The sequence below is a fragment of the Orcinus orca genome, chromosome 17 (genome assembly GCF_937001465.1).
Source record: "Orcinus orca chromosome 17, mOrcOrc1.1, whole genome shotgun sequence".
Taxonomy (NCBI): Eukaryota; Metazoa; Chordata; class Mammalia; order Artiodactyla; family Delphinidae; genus Orcinus; species Orcinus orca.
The window spans coordinates 53,779,829-53,802,214 of NC_064575.1; the positions used below are offsets into that span (position 1 = coordinate 53,779,829).

The window sequence follows — 22,386 nt, forward strand, 5'->3', positions numbered from 1 at the left end:
AAATGGTGATGCCATTTACTGAGTCAGGGAACCTGGAGCAAGAGCTGATTTGGGAAGTGAAATAATGAGCCGCATTTGGACAGGTTGAGTTTGAGGTGCTGCAGAACAGTCAAATGGAGATGTCCCGTGGGCATCAGGAAGCATGAGCATGGAACTCACAAGAAAGGCGTGGGGGGGAGGTATAACTGGGTGTCATCAATGCAATTTGATGCAGGATGGCATTATGGATATATCTTGTCCAAGGACAGTAAAGGTAATAAATGGGTAAAAGATCAAGGATGAAAATGTTGGGAGGATAAAAATTTTCAAAATGGGAGGAGGGAGGAAGAGGATCAAGGGAAAGAGACAGAGAAAACTTGGTCTGAGAAGGAGGTAGAAGGCCAGGAGAAGCAGAGAGTAAAAAGTAGGGTCATGGAGTGAAGGGAAGAGAGTGAAAGAGAAGAAGGCCAGGTGGAGAAAAGAGGGAAGAGAGAGAGAACAACCAGGGGAGTGTTAAAAATCACCCAGGGTGGGTCCTGGAGCAGAATGAGGGGAGAATGAATGGAAATGAGTGTTTATTATGTTCTATGTGTGTGGCACTGGGCTAGATATTTACAAAATTACTCCATTAAATACTTATAGAATTAATTTCTTAAAAAAATTAACTGATCAATCTTTGTTTCTCCTTATTACCAAAGAAGTAAACACACTTATTAAAAATAAATTAAATGATACAGATACATAACACAGAAATTTAAAGTCCCTGGGGGGCTTCCCTGGTGGCACAGTGGTTGACAGTCCACCTGCCGATGCAGGGGACACGGGTTTGTGCCCCGGTTCGGGAAGATCCCACATGCCGCGCAGCGGCTGGGCCCATGAGCCGTGGCCGCTGGGCCTGCGCATCCGGAGCCTGTGCTCCGCAACGGGAGAGGCCACAGCAGTGAGAGGCCTGTGTACCGCAAAAAAAAATAAAATAAAATAAAGTAAAGTCCCTGGGAATGCCACCCTTGAGGTATAATCACCAGTATGAGTGTGGTGTATGTGCTTCTGGATGCTTCCATGCATATACTAACATTCATTATTTATTAACCTCTACTTACTGTATTGTAACTGACCTTTTTAAAAACATTTCTTAAATATCTTTTCATTTTTGGTATATATACATTTATTGCATCATTTTTAATAGCTATATAATATTTTCCAATGGATTTTGCCTAATTTATCTAATTATTCCTTGAATTATTTCTAATTTTTCCTATTAAAAATTATGCTTCAATAAGCATTCTGGAACACAGGTACTTGAATATATATGCCAGAACGTATGCAAGTTCTATTCTAGTAATTGTCAAATGGTTTGCACATTTTGGTATAGTAGATATTGCCTAATTCCTCTCCAGAAAGGATGTACTAATTCATAGTCCTAACAACAGTATATGAAAGTGCCTGTTTTCTTACCAACACTGGGTATCAAAAACCATCTAAAATCCTTGTCACTATGCTATTTCTTTGTCATTCCTTTAACTATTAGTGAGGTTGACCATCTTTTCATCTGTTTATTGAACATTTACATTTTTTCTTTTGAAAATTGTTGGGACTTCCCTGGAGGTCCAGTGGTTAAGACTCAACACTTCCACTTCAGGGGGCATGGGTTCGATCCCTGGTTTAAAAAAAAAAAAGAAACAAACAAAAGAAAAGAAAAAAAATTGTCCATGCATATTCTTTATCTATTTTTCTAATAGCAGTCTTCTAAAAAAATATTTATTTATTTGGCTGCGTGGGTCTTAGTTGCGGCACGTGGGATCTTTTAGTTGCGGCATGCGGGATCTAGCTCCCTGACCAGGGATCAAATCCAGGCCCCCTGCATTGGGAGCATGGAGTCTTAACCATGGGACCACCAGGGAAGTCCTAGCAGTCTTTTCTGTTATTGAATTCTATAAGCCCTTCACACATTATAGAAACTAGCACCTTTGACTGTCATATATATTGCAAACATTTTTTCCCAAGTTGACTCATTGTCCCTCCCCCACCCCCGTGTGTGTGTGTGTGTGTGTGTGTGTGCGCGCGCGCGCGCGCACGCGCGTATGTATATTTCTCTTTTTCTTTTATTATTTAGGAACTTAACTCTTCATGTAATAAGATTTATCAATCATTTCCTTTATGGGAGCTGGGTTTCATATGAATATCAGGCTTAGAAAGTCTTTCCCAATTTCCAAATAATAACAATGCTCATCGATATTTTCTTCTAATACTTTAAAAGTTTCACATTTCACATTTAAGCTTTGATCCATCTGTAATTTTATATTTGGACTGAGGTAGGAATAAATGTTTATTTATTCAATTGGCTATCTAGCTGTCCCAATAATATCTAGTGAACTGTCCATTCTCCTCATTTGGTTTTAAATACCAACTTTTTCATACACTAAAATTGGATGTATTTTATCTCCATTTCACAAGTAAGAAAACAGAATCTCAAAGAGATTACGTAACTTGTTTGAAGTTGCATAGGGAGCTAGCAATTGAACCCAGGTTTGGAAACCAAGTCTATACTGTATTCAGCATAACCTGCCTCTCACAGAGGGGGCAAGGAAAGTTTAACAAAATTCAATGACTGGCTGGAGGGAAAAGGGAAGGTCACTTCAGCAGTGAACCCAGCAGTCATGCTGGACTGAAAGTTCGGAAAGTTGATATTTTAAGCTGGTTTTAAGAGGAAAGATGCTGAATGTGATGATGAGTAGAGTTTGGGATACTGCATATCACAGTGGAGGTGGTACCCAGTGGAGGAGTACCAGATGAAAATTTCCAGAACTGGAGTTCAGGAGAAGAGACAGAGCATGAGTAGTGATGGGTGGTCGTGGGGAGGACGAGAGAACGAGGTGCTGAGGCTGACTCCCAGGTTTCTGGCTTGAGCAACTTGTGGGGTGGAGGTGCTGTCTCCATCTTGACAGGGCAAATCAGGAGAAACAGGTTGGCGGGGGGTGAACGACGAGTTCTCTTTGGATTGGAGGAGCTTGTTGAGTTCCCCAGTAAGTAGTTAGATACACAGGCCTGGAGGTCAGCATAAGCTCTTTCCTGAGGAAAGGTGAAGTGGTAAAAAAGGGGCAGGCCAAAAGGGAAGGAGGGAATCAGAAAAATAAATTTGAAAGGAAAAAAAGGACCATTAATTGCTGGGGAATAGAACAGGGAGACTGAATCCTTACGAAGCAGCCAAATATGTATTACCAAGAAGTAAGGATTTTTAGATGAAGTAAGGAAATCCATCAGCTGACTCACCAATGACAATCTATAAAAGGTGAGTACTCATATGATTGCCAACCTTTGTTGTAAAGCTTTTGTCTCACTGCTGCAGGCTGGCTGAGTTTATTATGCTGTCCTGAGGAAAGGGGGCCAGGAGAGGAAAGAGAGCCACCATGGTACCTGCTCACTCCTCGTACAGGGAATAGTAACGGGCAGTCCCAGACAGGCCTAAATTGTGGTGGTCCAGACCCCATGGATTGGAACCAGAGGAGAAAGCTCTCACTGAGACTTGGAGTAATCATGAGTAGCCTTCTAAAGGCTGAGTAGGATCTGAAGCACTGGGAGCAAGATTAGTGAGGTAGGGCGAGGCCAGCCTGAGGACAACCTGGAAACTCAGGCCACATTCAGACCTAACAGGGATCAGAAGCAGGGATCCTTGAAGGTTTATGAGCAAAGGAATAGCACTGAGAAGGTGGCATTCTGGGAGGAATTGTCAATGCCAGGTAGGAGAGACAGAAAGCTGGAAAGTACAGAGGTGGCTTTTTGGGGATGTTCATTTAGCAAACATTTCCTGGGAACCAAGTACATACCAGATACTAGGTATAGCCACAGAGATGAAGAGAAGAACAAAGATCTGAGAGAAGAATTAAGAAAGGCTTTCCAGGGAAGCTGGGTTTTGCGGGATAAATGGAATTTGCCACTTAAACTCTTGACTGCTTAAAAATGCCTTTCTTGAGCCTTCTCTGGTGGTTCAGTGGTTAAGAAGCCGCCTGCTAATGCAGGGGACACTGGTTCGATCCCTGGTCCGGCAAGATCCCACATGCCGCGGAGCAACTAAGCCCATGTGCCACAACTACTGAAGCCCGCGGGCCTTAGAACCCACGTGCCGCAACTACTGAGCCCGCGTGCCGCCAACTACTGAGCCCGCATGCCGCAACTACTGAAGCCCTCGTGCCTAGAGCCTGTGCTCTGCCACAAGAGAAGCCACCGCAATGAGAAGCCCAAGCACCACAGCAAAGAGTAGCCCCCGCTCGCTGCAACTAGAGAAAGCCCACACGCAGCAAGAAAGACCCAACACAGCCAAAAATAAAAAAGCTTTTATTTATCTCTAGAAACACATACAAAAAAGTCAAGCAGTACAAAGGGACATGCACTAATTCTCCAATACAAGTTGGCCCGCAGTGCCCTCCTCCTGAAAAAGCAGCCACAATCATTAGTTTCTAGCACAGAACAGTGATGAAATTCACAGATTGTGGTACCAACCTGCCTGGCTTCAGATCTCAGCTCCACCACTTGCTAGATGGTCACCTTGGGCAAGCAGCTTAACTTGGCTGTACCTTAGTTTCCTCAATCACATGAAGAGGGTGATGACAATAGGACCTACTTCCAGGATTGTTGGAAGAGTTAAAATGTATAAAGAGCTCAGAACGATGCCTAGCACATAATGAATACAAAGTACATGTCCTCCTATTAGTGCTCCAAGTGTGAGATGTGTATGTTTATAACCACTCGGTATGGATGGGGATGAAATAAGATAACGCATATAAAATACTTAGTATGGTATTCAGCAAAAAAAGTTTTCAAAAAATGCCAATCGTTGTCCTCATCAGTGCAGCAGTGTAGCCAGTCAAATGGCCAGAGCTTCTGCCCAGGATGTTCGTCTATACATGTGTGTTGAACAAGTGAATGAAGGAGTGAGTGGGTGAATTAATCCTTTACCTTATAGTCATAAGATTACCTATATCAGTTCCATGTTTCTGATCCTGATTTTTTTAAGTGCAAAAGTAGGAAGAGAAAGGTTCTCTCTGTACCAGAGCATCTTTGCACCATTTCCCACCTTCTTTGCATCCTCTTCACCATGGAGTCTAAGAGCCTGGGAACTACAGATCCCAGAATCCCTTGCTAGCAGGGATTTGGGTTAGATGGCACTAATGAGAGGTACCTGTGCAAGATCTGGAAGGAGGAAGAGAAGAGCTAACATGAGATTTTGTAGTGGCCTCTAGGAATTTGCCTGAAACTCACCTACTATGGTCTGCAGAGAGCTGTTATTATCACTGCAGTCTCCTATGATTCTTATAGCTTCCTGACTATCTGAAAGCTAACAGCTGATCTTTAGGGCTGGTTTGCCTTTACTTTTGTTCCTCCAGCCCTTTCAGCAGTTATGTTCCATTTAAGTCCCTGTATTAAGCCCCTTCCTGCTTGAAAAACCTGAGTGGTGTCTGTCTCCCTGACTGAACCATAACTAAACATTTCCTTTTTATTAGGAAAGAAAAACTTTCCCAGAAATCCACCATCAGACTTTTACTCATGTCTAATTGGCTGGAAGTGGTCATAAACCCCAGCCAGTTAGCAAAGGATTACCATAACAGGCCTAACCCAGTCATGAGTCACCCCTCCTCCACCCTCTCCAGGGCTGGGCATATTGCTGCCTCACACCTCAACAAGGAAGAGGTACAGGGCTACTGTGCAGGCACCTGTAGTTTCTGCTCCTCGGTGTTTTGGAGACCCCAGTCTTATTTGGAAGGTCCTAATAAGAAAGTTGGACTGGGAGTGGGGTTTATCTTTCAGGTCTGGCTGATGGTAGTAACGAATGTCTAAGGAACTGGGCTTCACGATCAAGCTGAGAACCCATTAAAAAAGAATCAATGTGTTTGTATTGATTTGAGGTGAGCATTTATATTTTCTTCTCTGCAAGGCTAGGCATTCTTGGGACATATTAAAAAATAAAAGTACAGAGAAATAAAACAGAACTGAAAATTATTCATATGTTATTCATTGAAAGACTGAATAATGTCTCTCACAGCTATCCTATGTTTTAATTAAAAAAATAATAATCACTTTCATAGCATTTACAGTGTGCCAAGCATTTTTCTAAATGCTTTCTGCACATTAAATCGTTTAATCCTCCCAATAATATAAGGTCAATCCCCCCAATAATATATGTACCCAAGGTCACACAGCTTTATGTGATAGAGCAGAGATCTGAACCCAGGCAGTCTGGGTCAGAGGTCACGTTCAGAACAAATGAATGAGTGAATGAATCCACCCCATGGTATGAGCTGGGTGTGAGCTATACTGCTTCTTGAATGTTTGTAGCTGCTGTGTGGTTAACAAGCTATAAGTGCATTACTGAATTCAAGGTGGCTTTTTGTCATTATATATTTTATTCATCAATAGATGCTAAATAAAAAACAATTACAGGAGGAGCCATGGCATTTTTTTCATGTTTGTATTCGTTTCCAGTTGCTGCTGTAACAAATTACCACAAATTTGGGACCTCCCTGGCGGTCCAGTGGTTAAGACTCCACACTCCCAACACAGAGGGCCCAGGTTCGATCCCTGGTCAGGGAACTAGATCCTATACACATGCTGCAACTAAGAGCCCACATACCGCAACTAAGATCCAGCACAGCCAAATACATAAATAAATATTTTTCTAAAAATTACCACAAATTTAGCAGTTTTAAACAACACAAATGTACTCTTTCACAGCTCTGGAGGTCAGAAATGTAAAATCAACACAGATGCATCTCTCCTGGAACCTCTAGGGGAGAATCTGTTTCTTTGCCTTTTCCAGGTTCCAGAGGTCGCTTGCATTCCTTCGATCATGGCCGTTCTTCCATCTTCAAAGCCAGGAATATAGTGTCTTCTCTGCTCTCTGTCCTCCTGCCTCCCTCTTCTAAGAACCTTTGGGATTACATTGGGCCCACCAGGTAATCCAGGAGAAGCTTCCCATCCCAAGATCCTTGACTAAATCATCTCTGTAAAGTCCTTTTGACCATGTGAGATTACATATTCCCAGGTTCCAGAGATCTGGACATCACTATCTTTGAGGGGACATTATTCACACTACTGTAATGTCATAAAGAGATCCTACCCCTGGAAAAGGCGAAAGAGACCTCTACTAACACAATGAGTCCATCGTACGAATGGGAGGCGGCAGAGGTCATCCTTTGAAGGCCTAAGCCCTTCCCTAACTCCTTCCCACTTGTAGCTGGCGGAGCTGGTGAACTCCTGGGCTCTGAGCAGAGAAGGGGAGCAGGTCCTGAGGGGCACAGCAGCCAGTCTCCCAGAGTGCCCCTGCCCTTGGCTCGACTTGGTGGGGCCAGCTTTGAGGGGCCTTTCCAGGAGAGCCTTGTTTCCCACAAGGAAATTTAGGGAGGGACAGCGGCCCCAAAACAAGAACTAGTGAAAGTGAAAGCTCTGAAGACATCCAGGCGGGCTTTGCATCTCTCAGGAGGGTCCCTCAGATTTCAGCAGCCGCGGGATGCACCGTGTGGTCCAGGGAAGGGGGTGCAGGGAAAACCTGCCACGAGAGCCTGGGCGGGCGCAGCTTCACTGTGTCTTCCTTGAGGGTTTGGGGAGTGGGCTGAGGGAGTCTTGGCAGATGCGTGGTCAGCATGGTCCGGTCAGTGGGTGGAGAGTTGGGGTGCAGAGGGGCAGACGGGGGGCTCCTGCTGCCTCTCCCCTGGAGAAGCTCAGCCTTGGCATGGCCATGGGTCACGCTCCAGCATCCCCAGAGTCCCTAACAACAAACGTTTATCCAGATCTCTTACATGAGGCCTGGGACCATGAGTAAGGCACGTGGGCTGGGATGAGGGTGGGGCGAATGTTGCTACCAAGAGATACGTTTTTCTGTGTCCTGCCCTCTGTGGCTTCCCAGTCTATGCGAGGAGACAAGGCGTGAACACAGAACGGCCACAGCACGTACGACAGGCCACTGAGGACTCTCACTTTTACGTGGAAATCACGAAGAACAATGAAGTTGGTTGCTCTGTGCAGAGCGCGTCCCCCGATCCCCCCGTGAATCTCATCCTGCAGGAGCAGTCCCAATAAAGCTCTTTCCAGAGGCTTCCTGTCACACCAGCTGAAACAGGTATTCCCCAGGGTACTCCTTCTCCCGGAAGCAGTACGTGCGGAGCTCTTCGTGCCTGCCAGGAAGTTTCCTCTTCACCGCCCTGCTGTGCGCGAACTCTGTCAAACAAGAGTTCAGGTCTGCACGCTGCCTGCCTGTGAGCACAGCTGGGCCGGTGGCACACAGCTGCCAGCTGCAGAGGGTTTGTTTTCCTAGCAGCCCTCCCCATTCTTGATAACGGCAGCCTGGGGCCCAGCTCCGGTCGATTATTTGCCCACGGGTGCCAGCCAGTTATGTTTGTTCCTGGCCCCTCGTGAGTTGGAATCCGGTGGATCACCACACCCCCGACTCCACTTTCTTCAGAGTCCAGCCTTGCCTGAACTTCCAGAACCTTCCCCTCGCTAAGCAAGGGGCTGGGGAATGTAGGCCGGTCCCCAGGAACTGAGTCAGGGAAGAGAAGGGGTTACAGAAAACACAGGGGAAGAGAGAGACCGTTGAGAAAGCTGTCAGAGCCGACCTTCCTCACGCCAGTGGGCAAGGCTCCAACCAGTTTGGGTTCTGTCCCTGAAGGCCAGAGCTGTGAGGAGGGCACTTACCCAGCTTACCCTCCTGAGCAAAGAGTCCTGGCATGGAGCTACCTAAAGATGCCCAAGACCGGGCTTCCCTGGTGGCGCAGTGGTTGAGAATCTGCCTGCCAATGCAGGGGACACGGGTTCGAGCCCTGGTCTGGGAAGATCCCACATGCCGCGGAGCAACTAGGCCCGTGAGCTACAACTACTGGGCCCGCGCGTCTGGAGCCTGTGCTCTGCAACAACAGAGGCCGCGACAGTGAGAGGCCTGCGCACCGCGATGAAGAGTGGCCCCCGCTTGCCACAACTGGAGAAAGCCCTCGCACAGAAACGAAGACCCAACGCAGCCAAAAATAAATAAATAAATAAATTTTAAAAAATAAAAAATAAAAAAAAGATGCCCAAGACCAATCCCGTCATCTAATAGGCAGGCCCAGAGATGCCAAATGACACGCACAAAATCAGACAGTGAGTGGGCGGCAGGACTAGGGTTAGAACCTGGGACCCACCAAAGCAAAACCAGTAGAACTGGTCTTCAACTTCCACCCCCAACACACACACACGCACGCACGCACACTGCAGGTGACCCTTCTGTGACTTCCACACCGTAAAGAGAGTACCTCAACCTGAGTCTGTCTGCATACAAATGTGGGCTCAAGGGGTGCCTGGAACCCACTCCATGATAATTATAGCAGCCACTTTTTTAATGCTCAGCTATGTGCCAAGTATGGGGCCAAATGCCTATCTGCCTTAGCTCATGTAATCCTCAAAACGTCTCAGTGGAGTAATGATTATCTCCAGCTTATGAAGGAGGAGCCTGGGCTTGGGGAGATTCCTTCACCTGCCCAAGTCATTCAGCAAGAAAGAGGCAGAGCCAGGGTTTGTGCCCAGGTCTACTGGCTCCAAACCCAGCCACACTGGGGTCTGCCCCCATTAGACAGGACCTGCTTCTATTTCCCCCTCTAAGAGCCTCACAAAGACCTCTGGGAATCTCCTCTGGACCTTCTCCCCAAGTACAGCATATATTTTGGCAGAAGGAGAAGGTCAAGGGCTGTAAATTTTGAGGAGTATCAATCCACAAGCAAGTGTGTAAGAAGCCCATGGACCAGCACGGGAGGCACACAGACCCTTCGGGGTTACCTGAACCTAGGCTGGGTGGCGTACTTAGGGGGCCGGGCCTGGGGCCAGAGGGAGACTTACTTTGCAGTGTGTACTGCTTTATGTCCTTCAAATCTAGTATTGTGTGTATATCTTGCCTTTTTAAAAGTAAAACGGATGTTTTTTAAAAAGTTACCCAAATATATTCAGAAGGGGTTATGACCCCAAACTCACCCACAATACACGCTTTTTGTAGCACAAGCCCTTGTGACACCTGCCAGCCTCCAGAACCAGCCAAGCGCTTCATGCTTCGGGGATTTATTGTGATAAATAATAACCTGTCACCACCCTGGTGGAGCGGCGCAAATGGATTCTCGCATCTCCTGGCCCAGTTCACACTTTGACTAGCCTGAAAGTTCCACTTAGCAGAGGCCTGGGTGTTCTAGCCTCCTTCTTACTCATCCAGGAAGACGGGTAGAGGTACAGGAGATATGGCTGTCATCAGCCACTACCCACCCACCCCCCGGCACATCCCCTGAGACTTTCTTCAGAGCACTTAGCACTACTTGAAATGATTTCACTTATGTCTTGGTTTCCTGCTAATTTCATCCCTCTCCGGTGAGCAAGCACCACAGGAACAGGGACTTAGTCCTCTTCTCAGCACCTAGAACAGTGCCTGGCACGTAGTGGGCACACAAGAAGCCTTTTTTTGAAAAATAAGTGATCACATAGACGCACAGATTGTCAGAGCAGAATTGCATCCCTACCTTATAGAAATTAACTGACAGTTGAATAAATGATAATTGAGTTTTCATGATTCATGATGAATAAATGAATGATGAAAGGGACCTGCAAGATAAACTAGCCCAAACCAAATATTTGACTGAAGACAGCAGCGAAGTATGTGTTCAGCGAAGTAAGTAAGCAAAGTGGCCTTTACTCATTTCACCCTCCTTTTGGTTATGAGCCAGATTTTGGAGTGTGCTAAGCAAATATCAAACCTTGCCCCAGCCCAGCCCTGTAGCCCACAAGAGTGCTCAGATCCCTACAGACAGCCCTACCCATCCCCGGCATCACTGAAACAGCAAAGCCGAGCATGAGTCTTCCTCTTTCCACTGTCTAATGGGGTTTGAAGATTGGCTTTTGACACGAGATTCCCAGGGGCTATTGTTTCTCGAGAGTCATGAGTCTCTCTGTATTCTAGACATTCCAGAATATTTCAAGGAGAGGCCAGGCTGCCTGGACAGCCTCTTCTGCTAGGGTCCCTTGGGCCTGGCCCCTAGGTTAGCCTGCTAGCACTTGCACCATCTCTACACCACACATTGAAAGCTCAGACCCTGTTCTGCTCTTTCAATTCAGACCTTCTCCTGGAGCTGGCCCAGAGCTCCAGGCCACAATTCGGATTTGAGCAAAATCGTCCAGCCCTTCTCCTGGTTCGCCACTTGGGCCTCGGTGTTTGCCCCTCATTTTTGCTCCCAGCGTGCCCAAGCCCAGCGGAGAACCCCCAGCCCCTCCCAGAAGTCAGAGGGGGCGGCAGAGGTGAGGCCGGGAGTAGAGGAAGGTCATCCTATGGGGAGTTGTTGATTAGTCACTGCCCTTATGAGGGCCTCCTTCAGTTCCAACCTCTCCATGCAATGATGTGCACACAGTAGGTGCCTAGCAAATCCCCACTGAATTGAATTTCCTTTCATTTTCTCTCTTCCCAGATGTCCCCTCCTTCCTGTAACCCAGTTACCTGAGTGGTGGCAAGCACAAGTATTTAACAGAGACAAGCAACCGGATAAGCTGACAGAGTTAGAAAGAAACTGGAACAAACATCCTGAGATTGTGTTTTCTGTTCACTCCTCCATAAGCCAGCTTCACATCTGGTTTCCTGTGGGTACCTACACCCAGGCAGGACCAGAATGCAGCCCAAATCAGAGGGAAGAAGTCTGTAAACAGTCTGAATAGGCCATAGGGCAGGAAGAAGAGCTATGCCGACTTCACCCTCTCCAGATGTGGGAACAGGACAGTGCAGCGATGGACGGTAGGTAGCACAGCAAGGCAGAGGGCAAACGCTTGATTGGCATTTCCTGGCACACCCATGTGGCTTGGTAATTTCCTGTTCCTGAGACATACGGGTGCTTGGGAACATTTTAACCCAGAGGCAAGTAGGGAAGGTTTTGTCTTGATCAAGACTCTTCCAGCTAAGTGACAGAAAATCCAACTCAAGTAAAAGTAATAATAGGTAATATTGTACAGCATTTACTGTCATCAGGCCGTGTCTAAGCCCTGTATACCTTAGCTGCTATTCCTCTCAACAACTCTATGAGGAAGGAATTATTATTGTCCCCACTTTACACACAAAGTTACTGAATAACCTGCCCAGAGTCATAGAGCTTGGCAAGCCAGGATTAAAACTCAATGATGTGAAGAAAAGAAAAAAAAAAAAACCCTCAGTGATGTGGTTCCTCCTCTATACTTTTCCTGCCTCTTCGGATCACACGGGCAAAAAGAGGTCTGTGCTACCTTGTGTCACCCGCCCCACCCGTCTGTCATACAGAGGTGGGACGCAGGTGGGTCTCAGAAGACAGGTGACAGGAACAAGGGTGCCTTCAGACTACCCTTCTTGGTCTTTAGTCCCTCTTTTCCTGTGGGCTGGACTGACTCTCATCTACTGCAGTCCGGTTTCCCACACACACAAAGGAGAGCTACCTTCAGTGTCCTCTCTCTGCGCTCCCAAGCTGGAAACTTCCAGAAAGGGTTCTCACTGGTCTGTTGGTCAGTGCTTGCTCCAGGCAAGGGGCCGGGGGGCGATCTGTAAGAAGGTGGTCACTCCCATTCCAGTTCGTGGTCAGAGGCGTGGGAGGTGCCAGTTCTACGAAGAAGGGGGTAGAGTCCTTTCTGGACCTAAGTGCGCCACATCCACAGCCCAGTCGATGGGAGTGAGAAAGGTCTCCTAATCCGGCCCCCAAAATACCATGGGCCAGGCTCCTCTGGGGGCTCCCAGGGCAGCAGGGTGGGGCAGAGAGGAGCTCCGAAGACTTAGACTGGTTGCTCTGGAAGGAAATGAAGGGGAACAGAGAAGGGAAGGGGAGGTCAAGAATGGACACTGGACAAGGTGCCTGAGACAGGCTGGAGAAGACATGTGAGCATGAAGCTATAAAGGCTCAGGTTCCCGAGTCAAGGGTGAGCAGCCAGTGGGGATCCTTTTGCTCTGCTGTTTATTCTTCCCTGACAGGCTCCACGATGTCAGGAGGCCTGCTGGAAATTAGTCCTCACGCTTCCTCCCAGCTTGCATGGGACCTATTCCTGAACGAAAAATCACCCCAAAACTTAGCTTAAAACAATGGTATTTGTTTATTCTCCCTCTCTCAGTTTATAAGAGTCAGGAATTTGGGGGCTGCTGGACCCGGTGATTCTGACTTGGGGGTCTTTCAGGGGCTTGCGGTCCCACCACGGCTGGGGCTGGGTCACCTCTAAGGCCTTCACGCTCACAAGTCTACTGCCTGGGCAGGGGCTGCCACACCTGGGGCCCCTCGGCACTGCTCTGTGCCTCTCCACGTGGCCTCCCCAGCCTGGCAGCGGCAGGGCACCCGGACTTCTTCCACGCTGGCTCAGGGCTCTCGGGTACACATTCCGAGAAGCCGTATCACCTTCTATGATCTAGTCTCGGAGGTCACAGAGCATCACCTCTTCAACACTCAGTTGGTCAAGACAATTTCAAAGGTCTACCCAGGTCCATGGGGATGAAACATATCCCACCTATCCATGGAGAAGGGTCAGTGTCACGGTGTAAGATGAGCTCATGGGATGGGATACATAACGGCGCAACCGTCTTTGGAAATTACATTCCACCCACCAGTGCTCAGCAGTGGCATGATTCAGAAACAGGAAAAGAACCAGGGCTGATGCTGTTGTTTCACCCAAGCTGTGCCTCTTTTGTTGTAACTCAAACAATAGAGACCATAAAGCAAAAGGTAGAAATCCTTATCCTGCTACCCAGAGGAAACCTCCCTAAACAATTTGGTATTCATCCTCTCAGGTCCTTTTTCTTAGCATTTTCAAATATGTACACAAGTCTTAATGTGCCGGGAACTTTTCACTGGCCACTCCAGGTCCACTCTCCACGCTTCTGCACATGCATCCTCACGCACCCTAGGAGGCTGACCCCCAGTAATGATCTCCTTCACCTTCTGGTTTCCACATTTGCCACACCAGCTGGAGACTGGCAGGAAGAGACTGAGGTCAGGGGACTGATTTCCCATCTCCCTCCCTGGCTGTCACAGTGGGGTGACTGCATCCCTCTACGGAGGAGGGTCTCAATTCCTGTGGAGTGACCCCTCCACACCGTTCTATCTCTGGGTTCCAGCAGTCAGTAGAGCCCCCAGTGTTATACTCCCCAGGGTACTGCAGTGCCATGCCTGGTGGTCTCCCTGTATCCTGCCCACAGCTCTATAAGGTTTCCTTTTATTGAATTCTCCTCACATTATCCAATATGAGTGTGCCCCTGATTGATGCAATATAACACACCCCCATATTTTTCAGTGGTATTATGCTATGCATATTATTTAGCAACTAGCCTTTTTCACTTAATAAATCATGTATACCGTTCCACATCAGCACATACAAAAGCCACTTGCTCCTTTTAATATCTACCTGTACCATCTAGAATGTGTGCATCCTGGTGTGACCAGGATGTGTGGTGTGACCTTCCCCCGCTGAGGGACATTTAGGTGGTTTCCAGCTTTTTCCCCATTACAAACACTGACACAATGAACACATTCACATGTGTCTGGCTGTCTAAACTGTGTTTCACTGGCTGATGTAACTTAGAGGTTAAAGGGCGGGTTCTGGAGCTACATCCCTGGGTTCAAATCCAATCTCCTCTACCTAATATACCCGCTATGCAACCATGCACATACTTAACGCCTTGACACTTCAGTTCCCTCATCCACTGAAAAGGTATAATACTTTTCCATAGGGCTGTTGGGAGGGGAATCTCACAGGATCAGCCTAAGGATTACATGATAGGAACCATGTTAAGCACCTAACACATTCAACCTCTAAGACTCAGTTTCCCCATCTGTAAAATGGTGATATTACCTCCCTGGCTGAGTGGTTCTGAGGATTAAATCTCACAGGGTTGTAAAGATTAAGTGAGATAATCCAAGTAAATCATGTAGTACTGAGCCCAGTCTGCGGTAAGAGCTCCGTAAACATTAGCTCTCAGTTCTTATCACCCGTAATCTCTACTAAGTGTGATATTTTATTACAGGTATAAAGACTACTATACCGTTTTACAGCAGTTATATTTTATGTTGATTATGGTTCTTAACAACTAAAATTATTTACTCAGAGTAATCTAGGTAGAAGATGCTGTTTAAATGGACCCTTTAGGGATAGAAATGTACATAGAAACATAGCTTATTAATTTATTCTTTGCTATTTCCTGTTGGGGAAATCAACCAAAGTTCCTTCTGTAGCTACAATATGTAAACAAGTGGTTGGGGGTTGGTGGGGTGAGTGGAATGGGTCCCTTTGATGATTATCCCCATAACAGGCGAACCCCAGATTTATCTCTTCTTCCATGTCTCTCTTTGCCAACAAACATATCTGCTCCTTCCATACGCCTCATCACTAGTGAGCTGACGGGGAACACAGAGGGGGAGAGAACGCTTCTGTAGTTCTTGAACCTATAAATATTGGATTAGAATACTAACCCCACAGAGCACCCCAAGTCACCAGATAGACCCCGTGAAGTGTCATGGCAGCTTCAGAATAAACACCTTACAGAGGCCAGGTAGTTCACAGCTATTAAAGAGGAGCCTGTGGAACCAACACCCCTGTCAGAGAACTGCTAGTTTTAACTGCAGTTGTGACAATTAAGCAAGAGACTGACAAACATATTGCTTAATACCCATCTGTCCGTAGGCCTGCAGCTGCCTTCTCTTAGAACTTGACACCTCTATTTGGGCCATCTCCCCAAAGGCTTTCAATCCAGAGAAAGTGCACCAGGAAGCCACAGGCATGGGGCGGCAGCACTGCCCACTAGGGTAAAAGCCACCGGCACAGGCATCTAACCACGTGGGGCTGTGGCGAGCCAGAGGGAGGCTGGGGAGGGGCATGCTCTCCCTGCAGGGCCCTCTCCACCCCTCCCCTGTTCCTGGCACACGGAGGTATGTACTCTGGATGGCTGCTGGCCCTGAGAAACTGGGACCAGGCCACGCGCGCTCCAGTGCCTGCACAACCAGGGAACGTGATCCCGCCCTCCCAGCCCTCTGCTGCGTGGGAGACTGCCTTCCCTACAACACCTGTCTGGTGCTTCTCCAGCTCCAGCGGCATCAGACTGCCTGGGGAAGGAGGCGGGCAGAGAGGAGGCTTGTTAAGAAGGCAGATTCCCAGGTCCACCCGGGAATAGAGATGCTGCCTCTATGAATGAGGCTCTGCCTCTGAGAAACATATCCATGACAGAATCACAAACTGGTACACAGTTCACCAAAATGGGCCCCAGACAATGTTTTAAAAGTGTATGTGCCGGGCTTCCCTGGTGGCGCAGTGGTTGAGAGTCTGCCTGCCAATGCAGGGGACATGGGTTCGGGTCCCGGTCTGGGAAGATCCCTCATGCCGCGGAGCGGCTGGGCCCGTGAGCCATGGCCACTGAGCCTGCGCGTCCGGAGCCTGTGCTCCGCAACAGAGAGGCCACAACAGTGAGAGGCCCGCGTACAGCAAAAAAAAAAAAAAAAAAAAGTGTCTGTGCCATCATGTAAAAGTTGGAAGATTTCCCATAAAAATCTTATTTCAATCCAGAGCGTGGCCAGACCCAGGTCTATCTACCACTTGGCAGTAAGAAACTAGTGCTAAGTGGAATCTGCCCCTAGAAGCAGGGCTGGTGCCCCCTAGTTTGCCATAGCGCCAACCCCCCAAGATACACACACACGTGCATGTGCACTCACCCTCTAGCTCTCTCCTCTGGTGGTGCCCGGTGCCCGGTAAGCCTTTGAGTTTGCAAACTCTGCTCCACCCGCCAGGGCGAGGAGAGGTAGAAGAGGCCCAAAGAGCTCGCTTCTCTGCTCTCCCAGCTGCAGCCCAGTGGTACTAAAGTGCCTGCTAATTAACGCTGTTAAGTCTCCTAACTTCATTCTCCTGTGTCATCCCCCCACTAGGATGGAAATTCCACCAAAGCAGAGCCTTTGTCAGTTTTGTTCTCTGTAGGATCCCCAGTGCCTAGCCCAGTGCCTGGCACACAGTAGGGGGTCAAAAACACGTATTGAGCAAATCAAAACCACCACGAGATACCACTTCACACCCACTAGGATGGCTATAATCCAAAAAAACAGAAAGCAACAAGGGTTGGCAAGAATGTGGAGAAACTGGAACCCTCATACATTGCTGGTGGGAATGTAAAATGGGGCAGCCACTGTGGAAAAGTCTAGCAGTTCCTCAAAAAGTTAAACAGTTACCATATAACCCAGCAATTCCAATATATATATAGATATATATCCAAGAGAATTGAATACAGGTGTTCAAACAAAAACTTGTACACAAATGTTCATAGCAGCACTATAGCCAAAAGGTGGAAACAACTCCAGTGTCCATCGATTGATGAATGGATAAACAAAACGTGATATATCCATACAATGGAATATTATTCCATCATAGAAAGGGATGAAGTACTGATCCATGCTATAACATGGATGAACATTATAAGTGAAAGAAGCCAGACACAAAAGGCCACACATTGTATGATGCCATTTATATAAAATATCCAGAATAGGCAAATCCGTAGAGACAGAAAGTAAATTAATGGTTGCCAGGGGCTGGGAGGGGAGGGTAATGAAGAGTGACTGCTTAATGGATAGGGGTTTTTTTTTGGGAGTGATGAAAATGTTCTGGAAGTAGATGGAGTGATCATTACAAAATACTGTGAATATACTAAATGCCACTGAATTGTACACTTTCAAATTTTATCTTACATGCATTTTACAATAAAAAAAATGTTGAATGAATGAATGGGCCTCTGCCATGGTATTATTGTGCAGCCTGATGTACCACTGTGCTGGGCCCTAGAGAGGCAGTCAGCTAAGAGCTGGCCTGCGCCTCACAGAATATCCAGGCCAGAAGGGGAGCAAGGAGACAGATGATTTCAGTGCAGAGGGAATGCAGGTGACCCAGGTGAAGAAGGGCTTCTAGAAACAGTGAGCAGCTTGTGTAGAGGCAGAGGTGGTTTGGAAAACTGCAGACAGTTTTGACTGCCTGGAGAGCAAGGGCGAGGGGGAGCTGGTGGTCATGCTAGCTTACGAGAGAGCTCAGAAGCCATGCTGAGGGGCTCAGAAGTTATCCCAGAGGTGGTAGGGAGGCACCGAGGAATTCTAAGCAGGGAAGGTATATGATCAGATTTGCAGTTTTCATGTCCTTTGAACCTACAAATGTTCCATGAGGCCCCCAAAGCAGCTGTAATGCAGCCCTGCTTCATACCCCTCTAGCCCTGTTCATCCTTCACCCACACACATAAATTAAGGGCCTTTCTCATAGGTCGGGCACCCTGGAAACAGACCTGGGGCAGAGATTTGCACGTGGGGAGGCTTACTGGGGAGAAAGCCAGAGCAGCACCTGCAGGGGAGTGAGGGAAGCAGGATTAGGGCAGAGCAGAGGAAGCACTGGGATGCACTTCCTCCAGATACCTCAGCTGATCCTGTGGGGAGCTCTGAAGCTGGGATGTCCTCAAAGAAGGCATGGGCCCTGGGTCTTCGTCCCCCTCATCCACTAGTCATTGTATGCAGGCTGCCCCTGGGGAGGGGGCACTGCCTTGAAGCTGGCAGCTCCCTTCATCAGAGTGCAATGCCTGGGGGAGGACTGGGCTGTGAGCAGTCAGCAGGCAAGCTCCCCGCCGCGGGGGGTGGAGCGCCTGGGCCCTGAAAGGGGATCGGGGCAGGACCCCACAGCATCCACTGTGGGCCTCCCAGGCTCAGAGCTCTTCACAACCAAGTGTTCACTGAGATGCATGCTGTTTCCCCAGCTCCTGCCCCCATGTGCTGCTGTGAGAGCCAGCCCTCCGCGAAGTTCCCCTCAAGTGATTCAGGACATCAGCTAGGACATAATTCCCATCTTTTAACCCCTCTCCTTCTCCAGTCCTCCTCTGCCAGGGACCATCTCATCACCAGGTACTATCACTGTAGCTGCTGAATTTCTCCCCCGCCACCCCTCCTGGCTGCCCGGACATGAACAGACAGAGCTCTGTGGTCTTCTCTGGCAAAGTGGGGGAGAAGGGCCCCTCCCCTTTGTGACATGCTCCCCTAGAGGAGCCCTGAAGAACTCCCGAGCCTCGGTTTCCAGGGTTAGCTCCTTTGCTTGTTCCCTGCTGGGCTGGGCAGTAAAAGCCTAAAGCAGTGGTTCTCAACCCTGGCTGCCCAACAGAATCCCTTGCGAAACTTTAAAAAAATACCAGCGCCTGGGCTCCACCCCAGACCAATGGAATCAGAAACTCGAAGGGTGGAGCCAGGCACTGGGAATGCTTTTTCAGTCTCCCCTGGAGATTCAAATACCTTGCCAGAGCTGAGAACCAGTAACCTCGATTATTTTTTTACCAAGATCAGTCAGGGAGTGTGGAGGACAGGGATGATTGAGAGAAGTGAAGCTCTTACCTGCACTAGAGGTGACGGGAGTGGAAAAGACGAGGGTAGCGATTACAGAAGTAGAATGAACAAGGGCCGGAGGAGCAGGGTTTAGTTGGAGGAATCTCCTGGGGTGCCAAGAAATGCTCATGCTTGGGCCCTGCCCCCCAGGGATCCTGATGGAATTGGTCAGGGTTGCTGAGCCCTGGAGGTGTGGGAGGGTGACAACCGACCCAGCTGATTCTAATGGGCAGGCCAAGCTGAGAGCCACAGCTCTAGGCCATGTCCCTGCCTCTTACCTGGCAGCCCCACCAAGCGGGTGTCCAAGGTGTCCAGGTGGCCTCCGCCCAGTGTTGACAAGCCAGCCATGTTTCTAAACACCTGGACCCTGGAGTGAGGTCTTGAGCAACCCCAATTTCCATCCAGTCTACACTCGAACGCTGGCACGCCCAGCCTGCCTCCTGGGGAAGTGTTTGAGTGGAGCTGCTCTGCAGGATGTGGAGCTGACACCGTTTGTGACTCTTGTTCGGGGCACTCAGCTGGGCTGTCTGCCCCTCCCACCAAACCAAATGCACTGGCATATGGTTTATCCAGTTTAGCATTTTCTTATATAGGTGTTCTTTTCCTTTTTTTCCTCAGAAAGGAAATAGCTATTTTTCTAAAGATAAATGTAATACCTGACTGTAAAAACAATTTTTTTTCCCAGAATATGAAGTAGAAAGTGAAAATCACTCTTAATCCCAACACACAGAGGTGCTCCCACTAAGAAAGAGCAAAACAGCCCCTAATGGCCAGAGCTGGCAACACTCACAGCCGGGCCTTGGTCTTGTGGACAAAGCATGTTGCCTGCCATTCTCCCATTGAGCATAACCAGCTCCACAGAACCCCCACATCAGCCAAGGCCACTGCCATCGTGGAGATCAAGACAAAGACACGACCATTCTGTAATCGCGTCTACACAAGACAATAACAAGAGGATCGTCCAAACCACAAAACTAACCAGACATCTCCCTATTCTGGCTACTGGGTAACTTGTTTTTGTTTAGTTATTACCAATTATAGCCTCATTCCATTCATCTTCATGTGAATTATTAAGATATCCAATCATAAAATTACCCTGCTTCCCAGCAGCATCCAATTCAAAGCAGAGCCCTGCTTGCTTGAACCACCCCCAAAGCACCGACCACAAGCTCAAACCTGATACTAACTCCTTTGTAGCATCTTCTTACCCAGATGCCCCGCACTGCCCATAAGCCCTACTACACATCTGTTCTTGGTGTCCTGTGGCTAATGAGCATTGACACCATAGATTTTGGAATATATCCTTCCAGGCATTTTTTTCTCTGACTAGAGATATATTTTTATTTAAGAATGAAAAGGGGAATTCCCTGGAGGTCCAGTGGTTAGACTAACGCTTTCACTGCCAGGGCCCCAGGTTCGATCCCTGATCAGGCAGCTAAGATCCTGCCAGCCGCATGGTGCAGCCAAATAATAATATAATAAAATGAAAATGAAAAGACTATAATTCTATTTTACGATCTGCTTTTTGTAAAATTAACAACCTCTTAAAAAAATTATTTTCAACAGCTGCATCTCCTGCTGTATGGGATGTTGTAGACTTGCTAATACCACTTTCTTTTTTTTTATTGGAGTATAATTGCTTAATAATGTTGTGTTAGTTTCTGCTGTACAACAAAGTGAATCAGATATATGTATACATATATCCCCATATCTCCTCCCTATCCCACCCCTCTAGGTCATCACAGAGCACCAAGCTGATATCCCTGTGCTATACAGCAGGGAGATCAGATAGCTTCCCACTAGCTATCTGTTTTACACATGGTAGGGTATATATGTCAATGCTACTCTCTCAATTTGTCCCACCCTCCCCTTGCCCCCCCTTGCCGTGTCCACAAGTGCATTGTCTACGTCTCTGTCTCTACTCCTGCCCTGAAAATAGGTTCATCAGTACCATTTTTCTAGATTCTGTATATATGCATTAATATATGGTATTTGTTTTTCTCTTTCTGACTTACTTCACTCTGTGTGACAGACTCTAGGTCCAACCACATTGCTAAAATGACCCAATTTTGTTCCTTTTTATGGCTGAGTAATATTCCATTGTATATATGTACCACATCTTCTTTATCCATTCATCTGTCGATGGAAAAATAGGTTGCTTAATAGTGCTTTCTAATTGGGTGATTCTCTGTCTCTTTAAGCCCTTTGATAGTAGGCTCATGTACTCTTTTGATAGCCATGGGCCGCTGGCTCTGTTCAGAAAATCCTGAGAAGGGTCACCTCTTTGCCAGACTTTGGTGAAGGGAAACCACAGGTGAGGATGGAGATACTGTAACTGTTCTCCATGGGGGCAGAGCCCAGGTCCTCTCAGGTGTGGCAGGAAAAGTTGCCACCAATGCAGAGCCGAGCTTCAGAGCTGGCCCTGAAAGGAGGTTCTCGCTCTCCACCACACTCCCAAAGTGTCTCCCTCGCAAAGATCAGGGATGTGGAATACATTTTATCCTGAGCTTTCAGAACATCCACGCCCTTGGAGAGGATTCCGTCTGGGATAATCGAGCTTGGAAACTATTTTGGCAGATTTATGTTTTACTGGAAGGTTCTCCAGGGTGGTGAAATCAACAAAATTCTGAAACAGCAAGGTCAGTTCGGCTCCATTAATTAATTCAAAACAAGTCCATTAAATCAATGTCAGGGAATGGGCCTTGTTCTAGAGCAGTGTTTCAAACTTTACTGTGCATCCCCAATCACATGGGGAGCCTTACAACCTAGTCTTGATTCCATCAGGTGGGTCTGAGAGTCTGCATCACTAACAAGCTCCCAGGTGATGCTGATGCTGCCGGAATAGCCAGGCCCTCACTGTCTGGCTGGCACTTACCCCTAAAAGACTTCGGTAAATTCACACTCATTGCTTACCAACATGCGGGGAGAGTGTGATGATCACCAAAAGACATATTAGACCTTTCTTCCCACCTTGGAGGAGTCTTCAGGTCCCTTCAAGGGATGAAGGTGCAGCTGGGCAAATGTCTTGCTCTCCAGA

General features: G+C 47.7%; 1 long non-coding RNA gene across 1 annotated transcript in view; it reads right to left on the minus strand.

The window, feature by feature from the left end:
* Positions 1-21,008, minus strand: part of LOC125961623 (uncharacterized) — a 71,187-nt gene extending 50,179 nt beyond the window's left edge. The window contains exon 1 of the long non-coding RNA XR_007472553.1: positions 19,628-21,008. This is a non-coding gene — a long non-coding RNA (uncharacterized LOC125961623). The remainder of the gene's footprint in view (positions 1-19,627) is intronic.
* Positions 21,009-22,386: the final 1,378 nt, after the last annotated feature.